Source organism: Seriola aureovittata, chromosome 4, assembly GCF_021018895.1.
Source record: "Seriola aureovittata isolate HTS-2021-v1 ecotype China chromosome 4, ASM2101889v1, whole genome shotgun sequence".
NCBI lineage: Eukaryota > Metazoa > Chordata > Actinopteri > Carangiformes > Carangidae > Seriola > Seriola aureovittata.
Window position 1 is genome coordinate 28,355,777 of NC_079367.1, and position 25,063 is coordinate 28,380,839.

General features: G+C 42.7%; 1 long non-coding RNA gene across 3 annotated transcripts; it reads right to left on the minus strand.

Moving 5' to 3' along the window:
• Positions 1-16,851: 16,851 nt before the first annotated feature.
• On the minus strand, positions 16,852-23,433 carry LOC130167310 (uncharacterized). 3 transcript variants are annotated; one of them, XR_008827263.1, is made up of 9 exons: positions 23,146-23,433; positions 22,100-22,246; positions 21,675-21,731; positions 21,431-21,591; positions 21,119-21,268; positions 20,647-21,030; positions 20,257-20,544; positions 20,060-20,160; positions 16,852-19,500 (listed from the first exon to the last, which is right to left on the minus strand). It is a non-coding gene; the product is annotated as an uncharacterized LOC130167310 (long non-coding RNA). The 3 variants fall into 3 exon arrangements; XR_008827262.1 differs by having other exon boundaries at positions 20,262-20,544; positions 21,119-21,591; XR_008827261.1 differs by having other exon boundaries at positions 21,119-21,591.
• Positions 23,434-25,063: the final 1,630 nt, after the last annotated feature.

Genomic DNA, 25,063 nt, shown 5'->3' on the forward strand with positions numbered 1-25,063 from the left:
TATTCACTTCATCCTTGAGTCCAACTGAATGTTTGTGCATCAAGGCGTCACTGAGATATCATGTCCACGAGAATGTGACGTACGTTTGTATGGACAACCGGCGTGTTGGTATAATGATCACATCCCAGACGGTTCCACTGCAGACTATGGAGAGCCCCTTGACCTTGGTTAAAAAGTGTATGTATTTCTTGTCATGGCTCAGCACTACAGATGTGACTCAGCTGACAACAGAACATTAGAGAGCAGGTCAGATAAAGCTTCACCGCCTTCTGCTCGGCAAAAACATTCGGCTCAGAAATACATCAAGTAGCACAGGACAGAACAAGTGCTGCAAAATGTGTGTATGTTCTGTCAAGAGTGGCACTTCAATGGCTGTAAAGACTGCGACTGTGTTCTGCTGGTTGGTTTATTCTGATCTCTGCTGCACACATCATTGCTACTTGTCTACACTGGCAATGTCTTCATCACTCTTTTCATCTCTTCATGCACTCTCTGCTGATTCCTCCTTTCTGTCTTGGTTGTTTACAATGTCAGTGATGTAAGACTTCACAGCTACAAAATGCAACTTTTGTTCTTTAGTGCATTGTTAGTCCTGCTCTCCTCCTCCTTGTGGGCTGAGCAAGTTTTCTGTATCAAGACTTGTCACTTATCTTCATTCGCTGTCTCTGTGAGATCATCTAGCACCGTTTATATGCTATGCAGGAAAACACAGCAAATTACCTACAATTTGAGCTGCGCAGCATTACACAGCCAAGGTCCTCTGTCACCGCTCAGCCAACCCTTTCTTCTCCATCAGATAGCCCCAGCCCGCTGAAATATTTACTGTGATGGTGATGGTGGTTGTGAGCAGGATTTTGTTTGCCACACGTTAAGCTTTGTTGTATTTCTTTTAGATATCTCCCACGGTGTTGTTATTGCCATGCCATCTTAAAAGACACATCAATAGTAGTAATAGTTTTATTATTGTATCGTATTACAAGATGCAGATAATGTGAGTAAAAGTGGGTTTAAAAATAATGGAGCTCAAATTAAGAAAAGATAAATGACTATGTAATCTCCTCTGGCTGCTCATTTCAAAGTGGAGAGACCATGGTGGTCTAATACTGAGTCAGGGAAACCATTACAGACCCTACTGGAGGATCTCAGACTAGCATCAAGCTGGTATGAGGTGAAGTGTTCAGTCTATAGGCATTAAAAATGATCATGAAAAAGACTTTGAAAGATCAAATACTGAAAAACAGCAGGTTAAATACTACAGCACACACACTGAAGAGTGACACTGAAAAGCAAAAGGTGTATCTGTTTAAAGAGCAACTTAAAGAAAGTAGTAAAGAAGTCAGTCAATATTAATAACAGCTGTGATCTGATTTCATGTTGCAACTACTTTTCTCCTACTTCCTCTTTTATCCTCTTATTTCAGAGCCTCCTCTTTTTCCCCCTTTCCATGTCTTCTTTCTTTCCTTGTTCTTTCTCATCCACCTGTTTTCACTCTTTATTTTTGTTGTCGCACTTTGTTGTCTCTCCTGTCTCCTCTGATTTCCTCCTGATGCCCATCCTCACTCCATTTACCTAAATATTTCAGAGATGAGTGCTGTTGAAACACTGCAGCCACTCTGGTGACGTGTGTGTGTGTGTGTGTGTGTGTGTGTGTCTGTTCCCTCACCTGCCAGTCCAAGCTGAGCACCTAGAAGCAATATATTCCCAGAGTCCTCAGTCTAAAAAGTCTGCATTTGTAATCTTTGGCAAAACTGTCTCAACATTCCTCCAACAAACATCATTCAGTCTTCACCCCATGTGGCACATTATACATTTCATTTATCCTCAAAATGTTTTTAACTTACTGTTACACTTTCCTATAATCAGTTACCAGTCTTGACATAAACTTACACATTTGAATACTGTGAGCAGTTACAACCAAATCTACATGATACAGACACACATGCACGTCATCTCTGTCTGGTCGTCACGGTAACTTGATAAATTGTGAATAGTTCAGTGGCTGTGAATCTGATGTGTTGAAAAGGTTTGTCTCAATGTTCCAGGACAGGGCTGCACAGATTCAATTTTTTTACAAATAAAAAACTGAATAGTGTGGCGTGCAAAAGTATTCAGCCCCCTTTACTCTAATACCCCTAAATAGAATCCAGTGCAACCAACTGACTTCAGAAGTCACCTAATTAGTAAATCGAGTCCACCTGTGTGTAATCTAATCTCAGTATAAATACAGCTGTTCTGCGAAGGCCTCGGAGGTTTGTCAGAGAACATTAGTGAACAAGAACAGAAGTTTAAAGCAAGGTTAGGTTATAAAAAAATATCCCAAGATTGGGGGGGGGGGGGGCAAACATGTGGAGGAAGGTGCTCTGCTCAGATGAGACCAAAATTGAAGTTTTTGGCCTAAATGCAAAACGCTATGTGTGGCGGAAAACTAACACTGCACATCACCCTGAACACACCATCCCCCACCAGGGACAGGAGAGCTGGTAAGAGTTGATGGGAAGATGGATGGAGCCAAATACAGGGCAATCTTGGAAGAAAACCTGTTAGAGTCTGCAAAAGACTTGAGACTGGGGCGGAGGTTCACCTTCCAGCAGCACAACGACCCTAAACATACAGCCAGAGCTACAGTGGAATGGTTTAGATCAAAGCATATTCATGTGTTAGAATGGCCCAGTCAAAGTCCAGACCTGAATCCAATTGAGAATCTCTGGCAAGACTTGAAAATTGCTGTTCACAGACGCTCTCCATCCAGTCTGACTGAGCTTGAGCTATTTTGCAAAGAAGAATGGGCAAAAATTTCAGTCTCTAGATGTGCAGAGCTGGTAGAGACATACCCCAAAAGACTTGCAGCTGTAACTGCAGCGAAAGGTTGTTCTACAAAGTATTGACTCAGGGGGGCTGAATACTTCAGCACGCCACACTTTTCAGTTTTTTATTTGTAAAAAAATCTGAAAACCATGTATCATTGTCCTTCCACTTCACAATTATGCGCAATATCCCAATAAAAAACATTTACGTTTGTGGTTGTAACGTGACAAAATGTGGAAAAGTTCAAGGGGTATGAATACTTTTGCAAGCCACTGTATAATATGTGCTTTGCACCATTTTTCTCTATTTTCTATAAAAGTATGTGCAATGTAATTGTAAACGATACTACAATACTATAGCAACGTTTAAGTGTTTCCTTCTGAAAAACAGCTAATAATGGGAAATAAATAATTAATGGAAAATAAGTACAAAAATAAATATTGAAGATAAAAAAATACAGTAACATTTAAGTTCATAAAGAACTGGTAAACTGAAGTTTAAAGTGAAATCAAGAAGGCTACTATCACTTTTTTCTTTTGGGTTGTAAACAAAGAAATTGTGAGGGAAAGATCATTTTCAGCAATGAACGTGCACACATGTATTTTCTGACACGGTCAGTCACTGATGACTGAGTGTCAACCGTAACTGTTGCTCCTGGTAACGTAGTTGTATGAGTGCTCAAAGAGCAGCTTTATGACCGGGATCCATGACAAGAGAGCACTTTTTTTTTTCTTTTTTTTTTTACCGCTGGTGGCAGATCTTAGCTTCCTCCAGCACACCGTGCAGAAACAAGCGCCAGGCGTCCATCGTGTGATGGTAGAGACCTTCCACCAGTGTCGGCAGGAGCAAAGAACACGGGATGAAGAGGAGGAGGGAGGAAGGACATTGTAAGTCAGGGGTAAGGAGAAAGAGTTGTATCATGTGTCATGTATGTGTTTGAGTTTACACACATAAATGATTATGAATTGTGAATGTCTGCATGTTTGTGCATGTTCACAGACACGGAGGTTGAGCAGGCGCCATATTACACCAACTACTCCCCCGTCTGTTGGTTCATCTGCAGCGTGTGTGTCAGCAACGGCCTGGATCTCATCATGAACCTCACAATCCTGCGTCCTCATCTTCATGGCTTTCAAACATTATGGTCAGTCTCTGGTAATGCGCGCACACACACACACACACACACACTCTGTGTAGAGGATTTTCAAACACTGACTGAGCATGGACTGTGTGAGGGGACAGAGGTAAACTCGTGTTTGTCGGTGTGTGCAGTACATAGAGAATCTGAAAGAGATCACCTTCTATGTGTTTACCGCCATTCTGATCATCGAAGTCCTGTTAGAGCTTGTGGCCGTTGGCGTCAGGTAACACCAACCAACAGGTAACACACTATAATTAGCTGGAATTCAACTTCTTTATTCACATTTGTGTGTTAGGTGTTGTTACCATGGCATGTGTGTGTTTACATGGCTATCTTTGTGAGGCCAAGCGCGAATTTTTAACCCTTGGAGTGACCATTTTACAAAGTGATATATCCTCACTGTAATGGCCACCAGAGGCGGTTTCTCTCAAAGTTTCAGAGAGGTCCACAGAAAAATACTAAAACAAACAAAAAAATTCAGAAAAATGGTGTGTGTACTTACACACACTTTCTGCTCTCTATCACCCCCTATTGTCTTTCTGCAGTCACTGCACCACAGCTACTACAGTTATAGCCTAGTTATGAGAAATGTTTGTGGTGTTATGGTCAGTCCAACTGCATATTAATGAAGTTTCAGGCCCTGTTTTACTCCTCTGCATTTAGTCAATGTACAAGAGAAGTGTAAACTGTTTCCATGAGCTTACTTGGTGGTTGATGTGGCAGTGTTAGTGTAACGGGTATGGAGAAAACCCAAAAGCAGCACAAGTGAACCAGGTTTTAGTCTTGAAACAGTCTTTATTCAGCAGATTAAAACAGGTACACAGCTAACCCGAGGATGGCAGCAGAGAACTGGATTCAGGTGAGTAGGGCGGAGTGTGGATCCGGACCTTGAGACGGACTCGGTGGGGCTGACGTCACCAGAGGAGGTGAGCTGGTGAGGTGAAGCTGACAAAGGTGGGTCTCTTGGTGGAGCAGGAACAGGCTGAGTGCCAACCAGCCACAGGCAGACGAGGAACAGAAAACAGGCAGGCAATACTCGTAGCGGGGGACAGAAGGCTGGTGGATTTACCGGGGCTGAAACGTGAGGCGAAGGTCATAGGCGGGTCGGGTCGGGTCGATACCAGGTAAGTAGTTCGGGAACAAGTGGTGGCGAGTCAGGCATGAGAGCGAAGACAATCTGGCAAAGCGCAAGTGAACCGGGGATGCAGATATACTGGCTAGATTAGAGATGGAGTGCAGCTGGGGGCCACAGGTGAGGACTGTGAGGCTGATGAGGAGGTGTGGCAGAGTGGAGAGTGAGACAGAGGCAGGGTGAGTGGAAAAACACTGGCTGTGACAGTTAATTACTTTGGTTCAGACTGAAATACAGTACCTAAACAACTATCAAAGCATTCAAGGTCATATGAAAGTAACTTTTTCAAGAAGCAGAGCAGGTCTTGGCAACACTGGCAGTGTAGGATCCAGCGGCTTGAAGGAGCCAGATGCTTGTTTCTGCACAGTGTGCTCGTGGACGCTATCTGCCACCAGCGGTAAAAAAAAAAAAGTGCTCTCTTGTCGTGAACTGGACCCCGGTCATAAAGCTGCTGTCCGCGCACTCCAACATACAACTACGTCACCGGGAGCGACAGTTACGGTTGACACTCAGTCATCAATGACTGACCATGTCTGCGATTAAAAATACGTGTGTGCACGTTCGTTCATCATCCCTCACAATTTCTTTGTTCACAACCCAAAATGAATAAAGAAAAAAGTGATAGTAGCCTTCTTGATTTCACTTTAAATTTCAGTTTACCAGTTCTTTAAGCACTTCATTGTTACTGTATTTTTTATCTTCAATATTTATTTATTTTCTGTTTCTCAGAAGGAAATACTTGAACTTTGCTATATTATTGCAGTATTGTTTGCAGTTGTCTTTTACATTGCACTTACTTACTGAAGCAAAGCACATATTATATATGTGCAAATCTTTTTTTTTTCTTTTCTTTTGACAAGTTGACATATAGTATTTTTAAATAAATGGTGCCCCCCCCCCCCGCCGGCTTAGGATGTTTTTCACTTTAAGCCCCTGCAAATATCACGATGTCTTTTGAGCCTCATAACTCTGCGATCCTTTGAGCTACAGACGTGCCGTTTCTTTTAAGAAGTTCTCAGTTCATTTTGCGCTAATCATAAGCACATAAATATGATTTATTAATGTCTACCAGCATGGTGGCTGCCTACCATTTAGACGTGTAGAACTCTGATTCTCTCTCCATTCCTCCATTATTTGTATTCCTTTAGTCCGTAAGGGTCCACAGATCACAATAATCTAAATAGTTCCTTTATAAAACTATTCCAGGTGGTGAATATCGTCATGAAAAGTCCAAAGGAGACGAACGAGCGATTTTTATCCGCTGCTCTTCCCTCACTGGCTCCATCTTTGCTGTGTTAGCAGCTCTGCTATCATTCGTTAGGTCTCTGGCTACAAAATGGAGGCCTCCCTGAAAGGATGAAATCAGATTTCACTTCAGGAGGGTCAAGGGGAAGAGAGCGAGTGTAACCGAGCTTAAGACGTAATGATGTGTTATAGATAGACGTCTCCCCTGACCAACTGCTGAACTGTCAGCTCTGTTTTAAATGGTTCCAAAAGGTTTTTTAGGCATCAAAATCTTCAGTATGTTTTCTATTATTTCATATTAAAGAGTTAAAGCTCATTTGTCCCACTTTTCCTTTTAGAGATATTAATGAGCGCCAGTGAAAAAATTTACTATAAAGTCCTCCTACTAGTATACTACTAAAAGACTGCCTACCCCCCCACCCCCCAGCCATCACAGTTTTATCATCTTTATCGTTGCCTTTATTTTTTAAACGTCTTTTCAATGCAGTTTTTAAGGAAAATTCCATGTCATATATTGTAAAGTCTTTTTGTGCAATTTTAAGTCAGTCATATAACTATTGAACACATCACAGTAAGTCGGACACTAAACAAAATCTTGACTGTGCATCATTCACAGCACTGCTTTTCATATCACTGCATGCATAAATCCTCTCCGTGCGCTCAGCAGGAAACAGATTTTTCCTCATTATGTGGCTGAGGGGCAAGGAAGGGCTGAGTGAATCAGTGCGCTGCACGCAGCTTTACAAAGGAGTAATGCCACAAATCACAACACTAGAAATATTTTATATTAGGCCAGTAAGTGTGAAATAAATCTTCAGTTCATTATGGAACTGTGGACATATTTGGGTGATTTACCGGGTAGTAAGAAAGAACGAAGAAGCTCTGACCTTCTGTGGGCTGTGCTCTGATGTTCCACCTGACTTATCCAAACATCTGAAGAACATTTTAAGCTCACTTGGCCTGTGCGTAACAAGCAGAGCATATTATTCCCTTGATAATGCACCTTAAAATACCAGTGAGATGCTGTGCCTTCAGACCAGAGTGCAAGTATGTTTGCTATCTAAACATGGGTGCTAGATGGGAAAATTACAACCGCACCTATCTGAAACTAGCAAAGACACTTACACCCAGTGCAAAGTGACACAAGGCACAACATAAGACAGAGCCCTGCGTCTTTATACCATCACTGGCTCTAAAGAGAAGAACAGCCAGGCAACATCAGGTGATCCGGTCCTGTGGAAAACATCATGTACCTGAAGTAGGGGGACTGGCTGAGATAAATGACTACAGACCGGTAGCCCTCACAACACACATCATGAAGACCCTGGAGCTGCTGCTTCTCCACCTTCTTTTTCCTCAGGAGGCTCAGGTCCTTTGACGTCTGCAGTGAAATGTTGCACATGTTTTATCATCAGTGGTGGACAGTGTACTCTTTTATGCTGCAGTCTGCTGGGGCAGCAGCATGTCAGACAGTAACACAAAGAGACTGGACACGCTGGTCAGAAAGGCTGGGTCTGTGCTTGGCAGGAGTCTGGGCTCACTTAGGACTGTTGTGGAGAGATGCATGCAATGTAAGATGGAGGCCATCTTGGACAATACCGACCATCCTCTCCACAACATTCTGGCAGGACAGAGAAGCAGCTGCAGAAGCAAACATCTCATCTCACTGCAGTGTTGAAACAGACTGTGTTACTAAACACCATTTGAAGCATGATTTGGACAGTATTGCACTGCAGAAAGTACTGCTGTCAGAAAGATGAGAAAAAGCTAGTAACAAAGGACGTCAGATGAGTTGGTCAGGGCTTGAATACAAACATTCTTATTTTACAGTTGAATATAGTGATAAATGTTAATTTTCTTTAATTCCCAACATTCTGGCCTGTAAAACAGGCCTGAGAGTCGGTGTTGAGAAGTGGATAATATTGTGGTGTCCTGTCCAGCCTGAATTGATGGCCCATCAAGCGGAGGGGCACTCCCCCCCTGCACCTGCACTGCTGCTAACCTCTGGAACACAGCTCTTGAAGCAGCTTACGCTGCCTATACAGTCATATGGAGCAGTGGAAAAGGCCTGTGTCACACCGCATTGAGGTCCAGTTGGGGTTTTTTCCTGTCTCCGTGTTTTGTCTTGTCATTTCCTGTTTTAGTTTGAAAAGTAACTCTCCTCTCGTTTCAGGTCACCTGCCCTTCCTCATGTGTCTCGGTCTGATTGCCCTCTGAGTGTTTTCACCTGTTCCCCTTGCCCAGTGTTTAAATAGTCTGTGTCTCCCTTTGTCTTAGGATTAAGACAGAATGCATTGATGGCCATGATTGTATGTGGCATTCCCAGCCTTTATTTAGAGGAATAATGGAATGCAATGTTTCTGTCCCTGTTGCTGTATTTGTCACTGGAAACGAGCGCAGTCCATTCATGGAGGTGTGTGACACTATTAATCTGGAAACCATCTCAAAAAGACAGTGGTTCAACATACAGAAGGCCTATGTCATCCCAGAGGTCAGCAGTGCCTGGACAGTACGCAATGAGGCTGTACTGAGTGCCTTATGCGATGAGCCGCTAATAGTGTCAGGAGACTCCAGATGTGATAGCCCGGGTCACAATGCTTCATATGGAACCTACTCGCTCATGGACATCAAGTCAAAGTCGGTGGTGGCACAGGAAACTGTAAAAGTCACAGAGGTGAAGAACAGCTATTGGCTTGAGGTGGATGGTCTGGAGAGGTGCCTTTCCAAGTTGGGAGAGTATGATATGACCATATCTGTTCTGGCAACCGACTGCCACCAATCTGTGCAGAAAGTCATGCGTCTGGAACATAAAAGCATACAGCATGAGTATGACCTCTGGCACATCGTGAAGTCCGTCAAAAAAACGACTGCTGCAGTGCCACAACGAGGACTTGTTTGAGCGGATCAGAATGATCGCAAATCACCTCTGGTTTTGTGTCACAACATGTGAGGGAAGTGTGACAAAGTTAAAAGAGAAGTGGATCTCAATCCTGCATCACATTACAAATGTGCACCACTGGGTGTCTGGTGAGACAATGACCAAGTGTGAGCACCCTACGTACACCGCTGAAGAGTCAGCGTCCATGGCTCCTCCCTAGCTCTGCTGCCTTTCAGCACCTGCAGAAGATGCTTGACAAACAGCTCCTGAAGAAACTGGAAAAGACTACACTGGGCATTCACACGGGACAGCTGGAAAGTCTCCACTCCCTGTACACAAAGTACGCCACAAAAAGGAAAACATTTTCTGAGGGAGAGTTTGGAGGCACGTACTCCCTACATTAATTATGTCAATACAAGGACCTGATACTGATTATGGATCACATCGGTCCCATTTCTACTTTGAACATAGGTTAAATGAACTGAAGTATTCCACATTTCTGTGTTGTATCCTGTCTGTATGGAAAAATGAAAAAAAAAGGTTTTGTTGGCATTTCCAAAAGGGCCATGGAAGCTGCAGTGTTGTGCTATTATACTGAATCTCTTGCTTCAATACATGCAGAATTTAAAGGCAGTAAACTAGAACATCCTTTTACCACATTTAACTTCCAAATTGTGGGTCATGTTGCATGACAAAAGTCACGGTGCTAGTTCATTTTGTTGAAATTGGGTTGTGTGATGTACTTACGCTTTACTGGTGTGTTACCTGCACTAGATAGCTCACAGCACTTTCAGTTCAAGGGAACAGCACAGAGAGCATGGGCCGGGCCCCCCTCCAAAAAAATAAGAAGTTACAACTGGCTAAATTGCTGAAAAACACTGCAGATATTCACTGTACTTGCATACCAATGCATTTATTCAAGAGGGACCTCTTTTAGGAGGCTAAAATACCTCTTATAGCTGTCCCCATCACAACTGGGAGAGTGCAGAGCATTGACTGCAGGTAATACATCGACTAAACGCAAGTGTCGCGTACAAACCCACTTTACAAAAACCTGTAACATCTCTTTTAGACTGCCCAGAATTAAGTGTTTTCTTTATTATAGATATAATATAGAGTGTTTGCCATGCAGCCCGTTGAACCAGGGGACTTTGTCTTGGAGTACATGGGTAAACTCCTCACACAGGAAGAATGCCAGTCACGACCGTACTCAGAGATTGAAAGCACATTTCTCTTTGACTTTGAGTGGCAGAACCGTCGCTTGTGGTAAGCATGTAAAGATAAATGTTTTGTATAGATTAGAGAAATTCTAAGTTAACCCTGAAACAAACTTTTAATAGTTAATGATTGAACTAAAGCACAAATACTCTTGTAAATACTTAACTGTTAAAAAAAAAAAAATCTCTTCCAATAACCCTGTTTAAAATTATTACACTATTACAATTTTTCTTCTACTTTTCAGCCTTGATGCATCTAAAGAAGATGGATTTCTTGGAAGATTAGTCAATGACAACCATAAAAATCCAAATTGTGTCATAAAAAAATCATAGTTAACAACGGGCCACACTTGTGCCTTTTTGCCCTGAAGAAAATAGAAATAGGATCTGAAATTGAGTACAACTATGGTGATGCAAAATGGCCTTGGCGCAGAAAGGTGAGTTGGTTAGATTTAAGGCTGGAGTTTTTTTTTTGACAAATTAAAGTGTGTAAAAATGTGCCATCTTGTAAAAGCAAATTTTGTCCAATATTAATCATGTTTCCAGAATATACTCTGAGTGTATCTGTTACAGACCAGGTAGGTGGACTCAATAGGAAGACAGGAGGCAGATGGCGGTTATAAAGAGTTTTATTGTAAGAGCAGGTGCGGGGCAGATGAAGGGACAGATGATGAGGCGGATGATGGCTGGAGGAGTGTGGCAGGCAGGAGAGCTGAGCCGGGCAGGGGATCTGGAAGCTGGAGGCCAGGTGGGAGTGCAGGTGATCCTGGGCAGAAGAGCAACAGGTTAGAATGGGGACTACGGCAGACTGAATGGAGACAACTAGAATAAGTTTTCAGGAGCTGGAGAAGGAACTAACTCTGTAGCTGAGTCTAAAATCCAGCGCTGGCTGACTGACGCAGGGAGCTTAAGTAGGCTGAGGCAGCAGACAGCAATCAGCGACACCTGGGCACTCCAGCACAGCCGACCGGCATCAGCAATTAGCAACCTGCACAGAGAGAGGGAGAGGACGAGGAGGCAGAGGGCATGACAGTATCTATGGAAATGCATGGGATCTTTGATCTGTGTGATGTGATTTAACATCAGTTCTTGTTTAATTGAAATCCAGGTGAAAGACCCTCAGATTCCTGCAGAAGCAGTAGAGACAGAGACCAGCCCTGTACATCAGATGTTCCACGAGGAATCAAAGCCAGATGAGACTAACGCACAAGTAAAATGACATTGTAGACACAGTCATCACCAATATCTGTGGTGACTTGTGTGTGATGTTGTTCTACTACCAAAATGGGCCAATGTTCACATTGCTTTTCTAGATGCAGCTTTTTAGTCAGATCATGTCATGTTTATACTAACTTTTCTAGTTAGCAGATACCGCCATACATGAACTTTTCAAGTAACAGATTTTTGCTGTTTATCTATGTTTAGGTGTTTACTGTCCAAGGGTTTTCACTTGTTGATTATTGAGATAGTGATGAAACTGATGAGGATTGTATGGTGAACAAAACTCCCACTCCACACCGTGATGTTCTAAGGAAGAATACAGAAAACATTCTGGTATGCCTCCGATGCTTTGAATTACATTAAAATGTTTTTAGTCAAGTAATTGTATAAACCTTCCTGTTACTGGTTTTAATAGATTGTGCATTTATGTATGAATGTATGCATGTCTTGACATAAATTTTGTTTTTGCAGATGGATAGTGGACCGGATGTGTACGATTCAGATGAAACTGTTGTGGAAGAAACCTGTGATGAGGCTTCTCCAAACAACCATCCCAACGAGCAATCAGATGATGAACTTGTTCCATCACTGAGCCATCACCCACCATGACATGTGGCACATCACCCAAGTGAGCAGCGCCAGGCAGAGAGGTACTGGGTGGGACATGAAGTGACTTGGTCTCCATTCCTCTCCCCAGAGCTGACCCAGCATATACACCACTATCACTGGTCCTTCCGAAGTCCCCCACTTGAATGACCCTGAACTTGTAGTTCGAGTCCACAAGTGCCAACAGCACTATGGAGAAGGTTTTCTTATAATTGAAATACTGACTCCCGGTCTGTGGTGGGGCTTGGATGGTCACGTGTTTCCCATCTACTGCTCCCAGACAGTTTGGAAAGTTCCATTTCTTTTAGAAGCCGTCAGCCACTTCCTCCCATGTGTCTTGTGTTGGCCTGGGCAGGAACCTCTCCATCATGGTTTTTCGCAATGGCAGCGCACACCATGTGGACTGACTTCATTACTGTTGTGTGCCCCGGGCGGTAGCTATATGCCAGACTCAGTAGGGAATCCCCGGAAGCCATGTACCTGTGAGGGAAGAAGCAAATAAATATAAGTTATATGTGAACATTTGATATTCACCTGTGTCTCTCCATTGTTTCAGCTGATACGTGCAAAGCTAGATGGAAGGTTTTATGGGATGCCTTTGTAAAAAAAAAAAAAAGAACAAGAAAAAAAGCCTTCCAAGTGGATCGGCAGGTGGCACACAAAAGGAGTGGAAATACACAGACATCATGTCCTTCCTTTTGCCCTACATCAAACCAAGAAGGTCTGTATCATTACTTAAACAAAAGTAAATTTCATTAAATTATTAAAGCTTCAAACAATACTGATAACAGTAGGGTTGTAAAAAATGTTACTTCAAAGTGCACTATTACAGTGGTGAGAACTTGTATATATAACTTGTACATAAAACTGTTATGTTCATATGCGAATTGTTCCTATGTCTAATTTTTTATTTTTTTTAATATATAGCTCAAAAAGCAACTTGAGCCAGTCACAAACAGATGAGGAATGGTCAGGTACCTCTCAGTCATTGTCAGGGTCTGAGGATCAGTCCAGCACCCCTGGCATTTCATTACAACAACCCTCTACATCTGTGGCTCCATCAACCCCAGCACCATCTATCTCTAGGTCCCATAGCCCCAGGGACAGGACATCAACACCGGCTGTTGCAGCGCCGGTGCCCTGTGAAACCAGAAGAGGCCAAAGACCAGACACAGACATTGGGTAGCGACTGATGTCTTTGCTGGTGCAGCCGGTGCCGAAACCTCACATGCCTGATGGGGACCTGGATGAGTACCATTTTGCCTTGAGCATTGTGCCAATGTTACACAGTCTAAATAAGGACAGTCGACAACAGGCAAAAATGGAGATGCTGTCTCTTTTGCACAACCTTGAAAGAGGCCAGGATCAACAAGCCACTTTCCCTGCTCTGAGACAAAGATCTCACCCCTCACAAATTCAACCTCCTCCTCCTCCTAGAGCACCGTTGCCTCCCCCCACTCCAGGACATTTTCGGCCCATTAACCAACCCCCACAAACAGGGGCATTCACAGAAATGCTGCATTCTGACTGGGAAGATCCAAACGCTACAGGGCCATACTACACAGACATGTAGTAAATGTAAAAAGAGAAAAATTGTTTGTTTGCCTGAGGATTGAACATTTTTTTTAATGTTACTATTTTACAATAAGTTTTTATTCTGTTTTTTAAAAGCTTTTTAATCTTTTTCACTTTTGCTATTTTTTAAACACTTTAAATACTTATTACGTGTATATGTTCACATTTTTATTTGAAAAGTATTAAAAATGTTTCTTCAGCTTGTGGTCTGTGATTTCATTTGTTTGTGGTTTACCTTAGTGCTACAGCAGGTCTCTGCTTAGGTTCTATGGCAGCTCTGTAGTTCGTGCTTCGCCTGGTCACTTCAGGGCCAATGAAGGATAGAAGTTCGTCCATTTGCTCGGCACTCATCCTGAAATACTGGTGGTGGCGTTGGCTGTCCAGCCTCAGTTCAGCCACCAGATGGTAAAAATCGCCTTGTTGTCTTCTTTGCTGGTTGAGGGGATGAACCCAAAATCTGCTCCTTCTCCCTCTACGCCTCCTCTGCAGTCCTTCAAGTAGGAGAACTAATGCCAGTGTTCTCCCTCTGCTTACAGGCATTGTATGTGAACAATACACATGAAATAATAATAATTAGGCTGCTAGTGGGGATGAGAAGGGTGCAAATCACACCCTGATTATACTATATATACTTATATTTTACTAATTATTATTAATTTATTGTTTTATAAACACACACACGAAAAAAGCCACAAATCATTGATCCGTGTCCTGTAACCGGACGTTTAACAGTAGCCGTTATGTAACCGTTTTGTAATCACAGTGTCAATTCAGCACAAAAAAGCAGGACATAATGAAACTACATAAAACCAGACAACTATATTCTCGCGTGAATACGGCTGGCTCGCAAGGCAGCGCTGCGCTGCCGTCACACGTCCGTGGGGATTTACACCGGGCAGAGGACGGAGCAAAACTGCGACGCTGACGTTCCACGGCGCTGACGGCCCCCGTGGAAATCCGGAGTTAGAGTAGAAGTAGGAAGATTTCACAATTTAGCCAAAATAAGACTTAGGCAATTATGCTATTAGGCTAACGTTATGCAATGTGAAAAACTGTGCTTACAGTTAACTCCAGGGTGGAATAAAAAGAAAAAAAAAACAGTGTTAACTCAAAATTAGATCTTGGGGCTCATTCATTTAAAATGGTTAAGTGCTGAAGATCATTATTTGATTACCATGCTACTACCCTGTCTTCCTGTTGATGATCTTTTGTTAATATGATAGCACATACAGTAGTTAATGAGCTAACAAGGCATGTGAATTTGCAGGTGTAAAGGGAAAAGAGATGGAATGAAGGAAGAAGAGAATTTAATTTGAAATATAGATCCTTAATGCAGTCAGTGTCTATGTGCAATAGAAATGCTTAATGGGCCCCAGATAGTAACTTAACACCCTGCAAAGATATAAAAACAAGAAATGTGTGTGTGTGTGTATGACACTGGACCTCACAAGTACTGTATGTTAGAAACAGGCACCACAAGTGACCAAAAATCTGGCATGGACACAAAAGTTTAAAATTTTGTTAAATTGAAGTGATTTTTGTGTTTGGGATTTTTTTTTTTTTTTTTTATCTTACCCGATTTTTTTTACAGCAGTGTAGAACCACTGGAAAGGGAAGACCCTATACATGAGTAAAAAACTGGTGGGCCCCCTGAGGGGCAAAAACAAGTATGTGTGTGTGTGTGGAATCAGTTGGATGTCACTGTGGTCTTGGTCTCCATCATTGTTCTCAGGATGAAAATGATGAACACAGTTCCCATCAATCCTAGCATTCTGAGAGTCTGTAGAGCACTAAGACATGCAAAAGGTGTACACACACACACACACACACACACGATACATACCTGCGCACACACAACAAACTGAAATCATATTAGTTTTGGAATGTGTGTGAGTGTTGGGTGTGAACAGCTCCTATGTCTCTCTTCAGTGCTGAAGGCCAAGCATATCCGAGTCATCCTGAAAACCACCATCAAGACGCTGTCACAGGTAACACACACACACACGCACACAGTGGGGTCGATTCATTACGAATGTAAAGTGAGTGTGAATGGTTTTGTTTTGCTCCTGCCGCCTGAGTCCATGAGTTTCTTTGATTCCAGGCTGGAAATATCTGCATTCATGTTATTCTTTTTCATCTGCGCTGTGTTTGGAGTTGAGCTCATTGACAACCTAGGTCAGTCACACACACACACACACACACACACATACCTCTCTGCTCTTCTTCACCTTGTTTGTGATCATGGCCCAGTTTATGCTGGTGAACTGTACCGACTCTCTCCAGAGGAGGGCGTCGGCTCTGAGCCGGTCCCACCGTCTCCAGGGCAGATTCAGATCAGATCCAGCTCCGCGGACTGATCCTCAGAGTAATCAATCAATCAATTTGTGTTCTTGAGATAATTCATTATAATTGTTACTTTGCGTAAATTATTGAAAATAATTGCGTATATTTGTAAATTACTTTGAATGCCACATTCCTATGCCTATTTTTAATTTTCATCTTTATTTTATTGTTTTAAATAGTAATAAGTAATGCCTTTTACATTTCAGTGTTTTATCTTTAAATTGGTAATAAATGTTATATTTTATTTTCCTGTTTTTTGTAAATATATTTGATCCTAAAAACTGAACAAACTTGATTTACTGTTGTTTGAAGCAGTGACATAAACTGGCTTTAATGTGTATTGGAGCTGAAGAGTGAACAATGATATGAGTGGCGTTACACTTTTACAAAACATGTTACCATTTCATAAGTTGCAGTGTTGTGCACCATCACATTAAAAATAGAGGGGTGAAGTTGGAGTGAATGCCCTTTAGTACCGACCAAATTATCAATGAATGTTGACATAAGCATTCAGCTCATGTAGTTTATAGCAAAGTTTTGTTTTGTTACAGCTGATATCAGTTTGGATGTTCAGCATGGACACCGATGGGTCTTTAAAGGGACAATGATGTCACTTTTAAAATTCACTCCTCATTAACATAAATACACATACCTGACAGCACACAGCATTAATGGGACAGATGTTTATTATAAATAATGCACTATTAGAATTTTAATACTGCACAAAATGCTAAGCATAATTAAAACAGTGTATATAACTAAATATGTATATATGTTACTAAAAACAAGTGTGTGAAAAGAAAAGAATAAAAGTTAAGTACAATTAATCACTAACAGAACCACAATGTAAACAAAATAAAAATAATTAACTGTCACACTTGAGGGAAAAATTTAACCCAAATGCACACTACAAAAAAAGGGGGTTGGTGGAAAAAGGTCTTTTAATAACAAGAAATTAATAACAGAACTCAAAATCCAAAATGGAGGCAAAACCCAGGAACAAAACTGAAACACTGGGGAAACTAATCAGGAGAGAAAAGCAGGAGCAAAACACAAGCAAAAACTGAAAATCCAAATACACCAGAAACACAGGAGCATGAGCCATGAAAACAAGACGAACTGACCAAGACAAAGGGGAGCACAGAGACTAATAGTGCGTTCCAGCTGTACTCGGATGTTGGGATTTCTGAGCTCCGAGTCGGCTTGACGTAAGGCGACCAGAGGTGCTTGGGCCTCCAGCTGTCACGGCACCTCCAGCAGAGGCTGCTTCTTGCTCCAGCACCCACACAGCACCAACACACACACGGCCTCATAAGCGTCGGCGGGAACATGAGGACGTCCTCCAGTTCCTCCGGGAGTCGGAGGAAGCCAGTCAGAGGCGCCATGAGGAGGCACAGAGGTGCCACAAAGACTTACTGGCTCAGCTCAAGTCAGCCCAGCGAGGGTTTGAGGGCCTGATGTGTCGATTCTTAGACAAACTGTGATTCCGTTATTCTTGTTAGCATTGCTGTTATTGTTGACTCTTTTGGGCAAGATGACAAAAGGGAATGCCTGTCCGATGTATGCGCTGTCTCCCAGCAAGCTGTTGTCACCCATCTTCTCCTGCCATGTCGTGTAGAAGTCAGAGGCCCTCAACATCCTGGCATCATGGACCTCTCTCACAGTGTTATGCCGGAGATCCGGCACAGTGCCGGAATACTTTAACAGGGTTCTTGCACCATTTTAAGACTCAAATTTAATGCTGACTAGAAAGACTAAAAAATGTCATAACAATTTCTTTGGTAGAAAATACTCAAATTTAATTTTAAACACAATCAAAGCAAACAGTTGCATTCTATTTTCCTTTCCATTGTGACACAGAACAGAGCCAACAATCATTTTCCAAATAAGGACAGAATAACACTGAATATCCCAAATAACACTTAAAGCAGTCTCCATTGTAAATAACTTCAATAATCAAACTCCTCAAAACAGCCTCTCCAAAGCCAAAATGTTGAAAATCATTTACATAACTGTTTGAAAAACAAGACCAATGTTATCATCTTCTTGATGAATGAAGCTATGCCATATTTGGCGAGATATACCGTTTTATTTTCACCACAGGTGAATGACTTTGCACGCTGGGAATCGGGGAACATGGCAGCAAAGACGCCACTTATATCCTCATTAGATTTAAATGAATTATGCCTCATCACAGTGTGGAGAACCCACAGTACCTCTGCCTTTTGGGTCTCTGGTGGTAAAATGAAGCTTTTTAAAGCAGATTGAGAGGTGGCGTCTGAATTTGTATCTTTAGCTCGTGTTCCGAACAACGCAGGGATTAGCCTGGCCCCGCTGTGGCCCAGCTGCGGCTAGCTGCCGCCGCATACCGCTGGTGCTTAACTCCTCTCATATGCGCCTCAACTGCTTTAAGACCTGTGGTCCCTAAGGAAAAAGTCTTTTTAAAAAATGTGCACGTTGCCTTATTGTTATTTTCAGCGGGGGCCAACCACTTCCTAAATGAATCCTCCTCCATCCATTTGTAATTGAATTTGCACTTTCCCATCTTTGCTTTTCGAACCGCACTTTGACAACAACCGTGCGTACTGGCTGCACGCAGGCCGACGTCAGTCCGTCGCTGACGTACCGTAAAACGGCTATTAATCGCGGATCAACAATTTAAGACCTTAATTACCCGGATTTTAATTTAAGACTTTTTAAGGACCCGCAGGAACCCTGTTTAAGCCCTGCGATTCATCAACATTATTTGCCTTTATGCTTAACGATTCCCTTATTGATGCTTTCCACCTGGTTCCGCGTGCCCTGCGAAACAATGACGTCACACCTTCGCGAGATGCAGTCAGCGTGAACGACAGCGAAGGATTCAAGGAAGTGTGGCTTAATTTCAAAACAAACATGTGTTATGCCCCAGTCTGGGGGGGGGGGGGGGGGCTAGGACACAACATAAACTGGCCCCATCTTCTCCAAGTCCCAAGTAGCCACAACAAAGATTGGTTTAAATATAACCAAAGTGATTTATTTGCTTAAAGGTTTTAAGTGAACATATAGAAAATAAATACTGAGTTTAGGCTTCAAGGTGGACTAAGGCCAACAAAATAAACATAATAACCCTGTCTGGAAAGTAAACAACTAATCTAACCAAAGGAAAACAAATGACAACAAACTCACCTTCCTAATTAAATAAACAGGAGAAAACAAGAGAAACGAAACTAGCAGCCCACCCTTACTACTCAAATGAATCTTGGCACTTTATATATCAGGTGACCAGGGGCTGCAGCCAATCACCGACCAGGGCGCAGAGCCTTTCCACCAATGACGGCGCGGCTGCGGCACACACCTATTTGCATACAATAAGAAAACACAGGAAATCAGGGCACACACACATACACAACAGACCAACTACAATAATATGACCGCGATCATAACACATGAAACATTTGTTGACACAGCAGGGCATTAAATATCAGAAGTGCCATGTGTTTGACGCTCCACGCTGCCAGAAAATGAATGTGTCCCAGTCTCAGCCGAGCAGTGAAGGTATGTATTAGTGATGTGTCCGTCGCGAACTCCTCGAGGGATTGAACCACTATAGAGCAGATATTTATCTTGTTCAGTGTTCATAACTTCATAATACAATTTGCATTGTTGACACTGACAACTTAGGCCTACTTTTTTTCCACAGAGAAAATCCACAGGAATCAAAGAACTGGATCGATAAGCAGAATCGATAATTGCATTGATATCAATTAAGTCTTATCAATTCCCATCCCTAGGTGTGGTACACCAGCAAAATGTTGCTCAGAATAAAGCCAACGTTGTTTTTTTTTTTTAAATCCCAAAGTGGCTTTGATCACATTTCTTGCTGCCGCATGCAACTCTTGCTCTTAGGAACTCACGTCGTGGTCGTTGGTATCTGTAGGTGCAGAGCTTGTCATGGTGGGGCTGCTGGATTCACATGGAGAGAGAGAGGGCAGCCTTCATTGGGTCTTGAGGAACCCTGGAACAACATGAAGTGGAGTTGAACAGATTGATCATTATCTCAGAGACGTCTCAGTAGATTCTGAAACCAGAACACGGAAGTTGTGACTCTTACAGAACTTAAATTTGTCTCGTGGTTTTCACTCAATGAAAACTCGCTTTCAGAAGTCTGGCTGGATGAAGTCTTCGTCATCTGAATCTGAGGAGTGCTAAAACAAAGAGTTTGGGATAGGTGTGTATGCAAGTGTTTGAATGTGCTTTCCTCAAAAACTCTAGACTAATACGCCCATGAGAACATTGAGCAGAACGTGTTTTTCGACCACGATGATGGTGCAAAAGTAGAAGGGCAAGTGGCAGCCACAGCATCATACAGCACCAGATTCTAGTCCTCCTCAGTCAGGCTCTAGATTGATAGATTTAATCAAAGAGAGCAAGAAAGACAGATTCAATAGCATGCTGATGGACTGCAATTATGATGGCACAGATTAGGATGTCAAAAACTGACCTGGAACACAGTGACCATGGACCACAGTAGCGAGTCAAAATTCATCCGGTCTTTGATGGTGCTTCCGCTCTGGGTCTCTGAGGCAAATCTACCACCCAAGAACTGAGACACAATCACTCAAATGTGGTGATTATTATAGCATTAAAACAGCATTGTGACAGGACAGATATCCTGAAACAGACACATGGGGAGGAAGAATATGGTGCGTGCCTGGAAATGATGGTGAAAAACAGCAGCAGCTGGCAGAGCAGGGCTGCCTCCTCAGCAGCTGTCTCTTCAAGTAAGGCAGGGTTAGGGCTGTGAAGCAGCCGCTCAAACCGCAGCAGATGAAGCGCACATGGGGCAGCCAACCTGCTATCAGCTTTGGCAAGTATCTCTCACAAGCTGAAAACCAAAAAAAAAAAAAACAAACACATTTTAATACGCTGTTCAGAACGACTGTATCCATGAGTTTAATTTAGGATCATATTACCTGATGATAATGACGGCAAAATCAAAGAGATTGTTTCGGTCCCTTGAAGTAGGCCCACTTGAGGACCGGCAGCTTTAATGTCAGCTCCACAACAGACACGAGAGTGAAGATGATGTTACTGATCTTAAGTATCTCTACCACTTGCTTAGGCTGGTGGAAAAGAGAGAGAGAGAGCAAGAGAGGGAGGGAGTAACAGGTCGCCAGAGAACGGGGAAATGCAGGGAGGGAAGAGTGAGAACATAAACAATCAATACAAAATAAGCAAGAAAGAAAAGAATGAACAGAAAAAAGAGTAGTGAACTCCTCCTTTACGTTGTGAATGAGACAGCAGCACTTTGTTCCTCCCCTGCGTGCTGTTCTATGGCCATGGTGAGAATACAGAGGAAGACGGCTAACATGATCACTCGGTCAAAGAGATTGCTGATGATCAGCCTCCCAAGTTTTCTCCTCGATGGCTCCCAGGTATGTCGTCCCTGGAAGACGGGGAGACAGCGAGTCAAAGGCGCTGCTGGTTTCTTTCAACAACAACAAAAAAAAACTGGTCGACTACTCTCACCATTGCGCGACTGGTCTTACTCCTGCTGCCGAGGGGCTTTCACCCGTTTTACGAGGTCTATTGGTCGAAGGACAAGACATGTTGTTTTCAAGTTAAATTGTCCAGGTAGTGTGTGGTGAGAAAATTGTACTTTTTACTTTAACTTTTTTCCTGAAAATATGTTTCTGAAAACACATACGAGTCAATCTAAAGGCATGTTTGATTTTAAACTCAGGTTAAACTAGAAGTACCGTTAAACTGACACCAGACGAAAACATTTATGTTTGCATTCATCCTAAGAACTGCGCATATTCTGGGGGATTTATTCAAGAAGGAAGAAAGCATCTGATATAATCTTACATAATTATACCACCAGATATCACTGCAGACTACAAATCTGACCTGCACATGTCTGAGTTGCATATACAACCTTTACACTATCTGACCTGATGCAGTTGCGGGCGATGATCCACAGCCAGCGGAGGAACTGGAAACAGAGCTGTTCGACAGGGTTTGGCTTGCTTCTCTCTCCTCTGCCACGCCATGCTCTCAGAGACGGCCATGCACCGCTTCATAATAATGAGGGAGCCCATCTGGTCGGGAAAGAAAAGATCTTCACGGACACTGCACCAGCAACATGAGCACATAGTGAACTTAAATGTGACTGGTCTCAACAGAAAAATAGGGAGCTCCTAAGGGGACGAGGGGGGGGGGGGTCTTTGAGTTCCTGGTGCGCACCAGAAAGTTCCGTGTGAGCACGCAAAGGTTTTGCGTGCTCATGAGAAAACAGGCTTATTTATGGGAGGTTGATTAGGGTGAAACAGCATGAAAGTGCGCATATACACATCTACATTAATCACATACACAATGAAAACTTCACATACACAATGAAAACATGCATATACACACTGCGCATTTACACACCCCACCTCTCCAAACGCATCAAAAAGTATGATAAATGTATGTGACACAACACTTGGAGCTTCAAATAAAGGTGTTAGAGAACTGCAGTTCAAACAATATGTTTTCATACATCATTTACCAACATTTTAATGAGGACTTCTCAGTATGTTTTTGTTTTTTTTATGTAAACTTGACAACCTGGAAGATTTTATATTGTGGTATATTGAAGTACTCCTGTCTGTTATTGAGTACAGAATTACATTTGAATCTACCTGTTTATATTTTCAGGTTGTGGTTGGAGACTTAGGAACATGGTCAAACACTAATGCTGCTCACTAACAAAAATTAAGACAAGTTGCTTCTTACAATGGTGACGGATAAAAGAAAAATGAAGCTCCAGACGGAATGAGCATCCATGACATAAAACATGATGTCTGTCTGACCTTCCAGCGTGAGGAGAAGGGAGACAGAACGTGTTACCCCCATCACTGACTGTTAACCCAGGCTGCCACAATAAACTGTCAAAGTACAGCCTCAATTTTAACTCCCACATCTATTTCTGCATACAGTACGTCAGAGCCGCTCTCACCTGTAATATGACGATCAAGGTGTGGCCGATGTTATCGAAACTGGTGACTCCCATGTTGGGGTAGTATGAGTTCCAGTTCACACAGGCGTTAGCCGCGGCCCCGGGGACCAATGAACAGGTTTCCCCATCCTGGATGTGAGGCGGCACGTCATGGCAGCGGCGCATCCCGTTGTTGTGGTCATTTGAACAATTTGAACATTTTTAACCGGCTCCTTTCACCAAACTAGAACACATAGTATGGATTTAAGGACACACTGGAGTTTCTGGACAGAGAAAGAATAACAGCTTATACACACTGCTGCACTGAAGACGTCATTACGTAGCTTTCACACTTCACATGAGCCTGTTACAGTATCTTTTTATACTGAGCCAAATTACACACAGTGGATCATGTTAGTGACACTAATCCATTCCACACCAACTCTGGACCACACAGTCATCACTTCTGCTGTTGTCCAATTACCTTTGTATTTAATACTAGTCCCCCTGCTGCCCCGGACTTCAACCCATGTTAAAGATCTGGGTGTAATCATGAATAGGGATCTTAGTTTTCAGTGACCACGTCAAAGCCATAACAAAATTTGTGTTTTGGCATCTCAAAAACATAGTTTGGGTCAGAGACCATGGCCCTCATTTATCAATCTTGCGTGAAAACAGGCGCAGATCTGAGCGCAGAATTGGTCTTACAATAGGATACACGTGTGATTCATGAAACATTCGTATCTGACCAATCCCAGCGTACGAATGATCGGGTCTTGATAAATGCGGCGGCTGAATTCGATCGTCATTAACATGTTACGCCCTTAAATATTCCTGGTTCGGAGGCCTCGCCCACTAAGGTCAAACATGGAGAGAAGAGTTACTGGCAAAAAACGAAATTTTTCAGAGATGGAGATCGACATCCTGAGAACCGAGGTGGCGCAAAATAAGGATGTGCTTTTTGGCAGTCTGAAGAGCGGGATCACAGGAGCTCATAAAACCGCTGTGTGGAAGAGGGTAACGGAGGCAGTCAACAGCGTTGCCATAGAGGAACGGACTCCGGCTGAGGTTTGAATACAAGTCAATAACTTAACCTATGCTTAACGATTTAAGTGAATCTTTTATTCATCCGCAGCCTAAAAGCTTATGCCTGCTAATTGATTAAGGCAATTTACATTTAGGTCAAGAAAAAGTGGTCTGATTTAAAGCTGGCCACCAAAAAGCGAGTTGCTGCACTAAAGCGCAACATCAGGCAGACTGGAGGAGGCCAACCAGACTCCAGCCTGATCTTGACGGGGACAGAGGAGAAAATTGCCTCGTTAATTGGGTCCGAGTCGATCTCGGGCGTAAGTGGTAGCGGAGACACAGCATTCGCGTCAGAGCCAGAGCAGAATGGTAACTACCCCCTTTTGCTTGCATTGTAAAATCTATCGAACTCTGACTGTACACCACATCTTACAAATAATTAGGCTTACGCATGTTACATGGGTATATATGTTTATTGTATTTTTTAAATGTTTCAGAGCCAGGCACCAGCAGTGTGTCGGCCAGGTCTCCTCCCCAGACTGGTTCCACTGCTGCCGAGAGTGAGCGCGTGCCCTCTGCCCCCCCGTGCTGCGCCAAGACCAAACATCGTCACGGCGTTGGTCCTGGAGAGACAAAAAGAAATATGCAGTTTATTGACCTCAGTTGTCGGCGCACTTGAGGCAATAAATAACACATTAAAAGAAATTAATGACACTCTAAAAAAGCCATAATAAAATGTTTAAATGACTAAATGTTGTCCATTGTCTGTGTTTAGTATGGCTTTAGCCAATTTCACCTAGAATACTTTACATTACTGATTAAATACTGCAGAGCATTTGCAAGAGTTTAAGGTATACTTTATGTTTTAAAAGCGATGAATGAGGTCCTGTCTCCCGCCCCCAGTGGACTCTGC